The sequence below is a fragment of the Helicoverpa zea genome, chromosome 7, assembly GCF_022581195.2.
Source record: "Helicoverpa zea isolate HzStark_Cry1AcR chromosome 7, ilHelZeax1.1, whole genome shotgun sequence".
NCBI classification, from domain to species: Eukaryota; Metazoa; Arthropoda; class Insecta; order Lepidoptera; family Noctuidae; genus Helicoverpa; species Helicoverpa zea.
The window spans coordinates 11,665,244-11,671,243 of record NC_061458.1 but is presented as its reverse complement, the minus strand read 5'-3'; the positions used below and the strand labels follow the sequence as shown (position 1 = coordinate 11,671,243).

The window sequence follows — 6,000 nt, the reverse complement described above, 5'->3', positions numbered from 1 at the left end:
TTTCCAGGAAATATGCCAGTTGCTTTATAATGCATCAGAACATTACACAACGAGTTTTCAGAAACGTTGAACTACAAAACCGGTATCGATACTTTATTATATAAAAGTTTTGATCGAAAATCGAGTACCTATCGATACTTTGAAGTTTATTTAAAGCATTCGTGAGTTTGACAGTTGATAAGTTTGCAACTCCTTAACTTTAGCGAGCTGAATATTTGTTTATATGTAGACTAGCTTTATTCAGCGGTCTCACCTGCTCGAAGGACCTATTTTTGTTATTCTGATTATAAGCTAAGTCACTGCCATTTTTCGTCAAAATCCATTTGATACTTTTTGCGTGAAAAAGGAACAACGTCTATTCACCAACTTTCCCGTTTAGGTATTATATTACCATCCTGTTGATTTTTTGGATTCTGTTGAAGTTATGGAAACTCATATTTCAAACTAAGGTTCGTCTATCTAAGATGAACTAGTGTTTTTGACTACAATTATACTTTCAAAGCTACTAACAAACCATTGGGTAGGTATACAAATTTTCGCCTGTTTCAAAATAGTAATAGTAAAGTTACTGATTTAGTTAGTTCAAAATAACTCTATTAGTAAAGTTTTAAGTAAGCTTAGCTTTGCATAGCCGTAGTGCCACAGTTGACTAAAATGTATTATTTACCACAAAACGTTGGGGTCTGTCTGTCTGTCTCTACCGCGCATGTGCAGAATATTTATAGGGATGGGACACGGACCGGTTGTGGGAAAACTTTGAAGCGGTAATTTTCCGTAAAGTAATCTGGTAAATATTTTTAATGTGATTGTACTAACTATGTATATGGAGATTTATTTCGGATGTGATGTTTTATTTGATGAAATAAAATATAGGAGAACAAAAAAACTGTTTTTGTGTGTTAATAGATTAGATTAGGTAACTTTAAGAAAATGCACTTCTCATTACAATAATCCCCCACCATGAAGTATTAACGCTCTTACTCATTTATTTATATGGCGGATAACTTATTTGAAGATAAGATGCAAAAGAAGTATATTTTTATTTTGCAGTTAAACTCTAGCCAAGTATTTGTGTAAAACATTTAAATAAAATAAAACATCATCATGATTATTGGCATTAAAATTACTAGAAGCCAAAATTACCACCAGTAATGTACCGCTAGTTTACCACACATTTTACCGGGCGACGACTCAAGCCCAGCCCTAGTAGCGTCATGCAGGGTAGTTCGCGGCCGTACGGTAGAGGCCGCGCCCGCTTCCACGTTCCCCCTTAAAATATTCCGCATTGCACACACCATAGGTCATCAAAATTGAACCTAAAATGCAATCACTAAAAAAATTCAAGTGACGCGTCCTTGACCAGTGTTTCGGGCAAAAGTGCGAGCGATTTTGACACATGTGGCAGAGGGGAATACGATTCAATACCGCTTGGCACAAGCCTGGATAGCTCAGTGAAAAACAGCCCTTTGTGCGCCGGAATGACACGGTGAGTACCTGTGTCTAATTTTAATACGCTCCAGGTATATTATGTGGGTTAAAATGAAGCTTTTTGTGGTGGTATATGCGGCGTTTTTCAGCTATTAACATTTCTTTCTTCTGTCGTCTATTTTTGGATGGTGGAGGTTATTTTCAACTTCTTTGGATAGCTCATAAGTTTGTACTCGAATTGAGTTACTATTTTTAGTTTTTATAACGCAATATTTTTTGTATTTATTTACCGGCTACTGGAAAGTCTTTCTTCCTTTCTGTTTTCATATTATTATTACTCTATTGTATTAGAACCTGTATAGATTTTTCCTTACACTCATAAAAGTACCTGTCTATGTCAACGAACTTTTGTTACTCCAAAACAAATCTGAATATTGCATTATACCTACAATAATTTAAAATATTACACACCTACATTAAACGAAGTAAAACTAAATACCTGAACTGCAGTACTAACCAGATTTTTTAAATTGACCTGTACTGGGATTCTATAAAACTCGATCAACAACTCGCATTTCACTTCGATTCGTAATGTCATTTCATACTTTAGGGGAGGTAGGGGAGGGATGGGCACTTTTTCACAATTTATTGCATAAAAAATCAGATTTTACAGATCATTATCAACTTTTATTGCCATTTCTTATATTCGGCTAGATATAATGAAAGAGCTTTCCTAAAAATTACAATCAGTTTCAACATTACGAGATATTTAAACGGTTTTATTTAGCTCACCCCGTTTGTTTTATTATTTATTCTTGGATCAAATTTAGTAATTCAAATTTCACCCTCTTCCTGTCAACCGATTGGTCTGAAATTTTGTATACACCTTTAATTAAATCCAATATGGCCGCCGGCACAAAATGGCACAGCCCCCTCAATATGGGTATCAAATGAAAGGGCTACACAAGTAGAATACTGTCAGCAACCCCAGCGGGGCGCAACAGGGCCAAGGCCTGCCTGCACGTCGATTCTATAAAATTCGAACAACAACTCGCATTTCACTTCGCTATTCACTCTCACTTCGCATTCGATTCAGAACGACCTTGATTTTGCATTCTGTAAACATCACCTAATCACTTGCGAAGTGAAGTGAGCTCGACATCGACCAATGCTGTGCTAGTGACTTCCCCACTCGACAAAATGTCAACCGAGATTAATCAGTTTTTAATTTTATCAGTTTTGACACAGAATTTTAGCTAAATATGATGTTTTAGTTATAATTTGTTATTGTAAGGAATTTGAGGCAGCTTTTAAGTATAAAATAAACAGAAATCTCTAAATTAATAATAATTAAAATCAATAATTAATAATAGAAAATACACATACCTTTCATTAGTTTTCTCTTTATAACGATCCGAAACCGCAACAAAATATTTAAGTACTTTTACGAGTGTTTGTTCTTGACAACTCACAGAAATGACAGATAGTCTATGGATGAACACCGTTACCAGTCGGTAACGTAAACTACCCAATTAAAAAAAAACAAAACTATGATCAGAAATCAGAATAAAAGGACCCCCCTTTTATTCTGATTTGATCATGTCTCCCAACTGCCCATCTCTCCCCTACCTCCCCTATAGATAGACAGATTTTGACAAATCTGTCAAAATCTCGACTTTGATTTAGTTCAACTTGTCAACACGCTCGATAGTGAAGCGCTAGTGTAGTTTGACAATGTCAATCACGAAACTTTAAGGTAGAATTCCGTGGGTCGCGATTGTCGCAGCCGCGCGCGACAAAAGTCAACCTATGAAAATGTATGGCACCGCTGCCGAGGGCTGCGACAGTCGCGCGCGGACGACGAATTTCGTGAGCCGCTCGCGGCCGTACGCTTCTCAACATGGTCTAGCGCTTAATAACATCTATAGAATTTTAGTAAAACCAGAATTAAATTTTTGACAATGCCGCGAGCAGCTTACGAAATTCGTCGGCCGCGCGCGACTGTCACGGGCCTCGACAACGGTGCCATACATTTTCAAAGGTTGACTATTGTCGCGTCCACGGAATTCTACCTTTAGATCGAAGTCGAAGTGAGAGTGATGTCGAAGTGAGTTGTGATATTTTATAGAATCGACATGCTGTCTTCCTTGCTGTGATCTGCCAAAATAATTAACGAGTATTCAATACACTTTAATGGGGACCGTAAAAAAGGAAAATAAAACACCAAACAATAACTCCCAAGCGGCGACATCCCCATGCAGCCGTTGAAAACATACAGGAGTTTCAAATTTTGTGCGTGTACGCTGCGGTTTTATTTTCGGGTAGTCAGAAGCCAGTAAGTCTGACACCAGTCTAACCAAGGGGTATTGGGTTGCCCGGGTAACTGGGTTGAGGAGGTCAGATAGGCAGTCGCTTCTTGTAAAGCACTGGTACTCAGCTGAATCCGGTTAGACTGGAAGCCGACCCCAACATAGTTGGGAAAAAGACTAGGAGGATGATGTTTCGTTACGATTTGTGGCTGTATAATCGTTGGAGAGGTTGCCAATTTTTATATTTCGTATCTGCAGTCTGGAACAAAGGTTTAAAGAAGCTTCTTTCGCACTTGAACAGAACTTATATTTTTTTAATTATGTTTGAAGTATGTTATGGTGGGCTAGTGGGTAATGTACGAACCTCTCAAATATGAGTGTTTAGATTCGATATCATGACAGACAAATACCAATGTAAGTTTTCTAAGTTTTTATTTACTATCTGAGTTTGTCTTGGTCACCAATCAAGGAAAACATCTCAAAGATACTTGGACTATAAAGTCTGAAATCACCAACAGGCACTGAGCAAGCGTGGTGATTAAAATCCAAAGCAAGCCAAGTTATTCCAATCGGATTAGATAGGAGGTGGTGTGAAACTATAAAAAGGCTTACAATGACATTAAAATAATTGCCATTGTCAAGCGATGGCCTTATTATTAACTGCTGACTCTAGACGCACAATTAACTGCCTTATATAAATACCAGGTTCTTCATTCCATCATGCAGCAATGCAGAAATCGTCAAAACGACAAAACAGCTGAATCTACCGTATGTGTTACAGTGACATAAAACTTTAAAGCCACTGCAAAATCAAGGATTTTCGTCGGCGTCTCCGCCCGCTTTACCCACCCATATATTTACAGAACGGCGTGTAACATTATGCGTTTTTCCCTGGCACCATGCCAGCGATGCCATGGAATCAGGCCATTGTTCACGGATTAAGAGAATAACGACAATGGTTCACCATGCTAGTATATTGTCCGGATTTTTTAATGTTCTCGTAGGCCTAATGGTTTTTTAGTGAATTGCCGATTTTATAAAGGAAAAATATAACAGGTGCTCTTCCGTATGAATTTTTGGTCAAAATAGTATGAAGAATGTTTTTGGGTTGCTTTTTTAAGACATGTTATAAATGCTCTGGACTTTTCCCATGTCCCATGAGGAAAACTTTTCTAACTTTTGATATGTAACTACTTAATGACAAAATGCAATTATGTCCACTATCTTCTAGGCTAGGACGTAACTTGGAGTACCTATTCAGTCAAGCTGTTCCGATTATTATGCTGGAGTAAATTACCTACTCGGCTTTCTTTCCTTGTTCGTTAGAATTGAGCAAAACAATCTAAGCATATTTATACATCATTACTAATTCATATTGTGCTGTCTAGACATTTTCAAAACTCCTTGAAGTTTAATGGCACTCGGTAATAAAATCAACGTAGGTAGACGCAATTGCATGATTCGTTTATAAGCTACTTTACGTCTCAAGACGTTGATGTTCGAAACAGCGTTGGTGCAAAGACGTGTCAGGTTTCAAGTAATTTAAACGTTTAGCTTTAAGCATAAAATATTAAACATCGAGTTCAACAAGCAATGAAACTTGATGAATAAATTAATACTAAGTAGTTTAAAGCTTGGCGATAAGATTTACTAAGCGAAGAAATATGAGCAGTAAAAAACAAGAGATATAAAGCTGCAAAAATGTATGTACATAAATCTTGTAGGTGCTATAAGTAATGATACAGATATAAAATATGCCGAAGAAGCTTAAATCAATGCTGCAACGACACATGTGCCTCTAAACGATACAATTTATCCGCGACAAGAAAATGTGGAAACAAAATTGGAGTCAAGCGAAGGATTGCTAAGCCACGCCTTATGTCCGCAATGGAAATGTCGAAAGCTAAACTTGTGTAATCTAGCACTGGGTGAGCGATTTAGCAGCAAAAGTTGGACAGAATGAATGTGGACTAGTTAGGAAAAGTTACGAATGAAAAATAGAGGAATTTAGATAATAATGGTTTTGGTAATCAAGGCTGAAGTTGGCATTGTTGGATGCACATTACGAGGTAAAATCGATTATGTGTTTGATCTGTTATATTATAACAGATTTGAATTCAGCGAGATGGGGAAGCCTTTGCCCAGCAGTGGGATATAATATTCTAGTAATGGTAAATGACAGACTTCATCAAGTCATTGCTTCAGTGACACAACAAAATAAATCACTTGAGTAACAGTTTTTCTTAAATCGATTCCATCGCCT

The 6,000-nt window shown here is 37.2% G+C and overlaps 1 protein-coding gene across 1 annotated transcript in view; it reads left to right on the top strand.

Moving 5' to 3' along the window:
• Positions 1 to 1,255: 1,255 nt before the first annotated feature.
• The window catches only part of LOC124632125, a 55,097-nt gene continuing 50,352 nt past the window's right edge, over positions 1,256 to 6,000 (top strand). Inside the window, exon 1 of the mRNA XM_047166803.1 lies at positions 1,256 to 1,486. The gene's annotated coding sequence lies outside the window, so the exon portion shown is untranslated. The remainder of the gene's footprint in view (positions 1,487 to 6,000) is intronic.